Source organism: Pygoscelis adeliae, unplaced genomic scaffold, assembly GCF_000699105.1.
Source record: "Pygoscelis adeliae isolate BGI_AS28 unplaced genomic scaffold, ASM69910v1 Scaffold65, whole genome shotgun sequence".
In the NCBI taxonomy this organism is placed as follows: domain Eukaryota; kingdom Metazoa; phylum Chordata; class Aves; order Sphenisciformes; family Spheniscidae; genus Pygoscelis; species Pygoscelis adeliae.
The window spans coordinates 1,963,176-1,963,556 of NW_008824864.1; positions in this window are offsets into that span (position 1 = coordinate 1,963,176).

Genomic DNA, 381 nt, shown 5'->3' on the forward strand with positions numbered 1-381 from the left:
GGTCTTTGCCTGTGCTTCAAGTTGGCCCGCACACTGTATATGCATAACGCAGAGTCTCCAGCTTCTCAGCAGGACTTACTTAGCTTTGACCTTCCTGATTGCTCTATGAGACACAGAGCTGGCTTAGACCACAAGGATGGTGAGCTTCCATAGACCTGTGGAATATTACATAGGTCACAACATTTCAGCTGCGAGTGGAACAAAGCCCCTTAAGGACCTCATCTCCCATCTTATTTCCCTTGACATGACCACACATGCATATGTTGCACGACAAAGCAGCTTCTCATCATGTGACCTGACATTGTGGGTTCTCTCCTCAGGCTCCCAGGCAGACACCTCTCACGGGGAGGTGGGAGAAAACATCTGCACCTTGGCCACGTG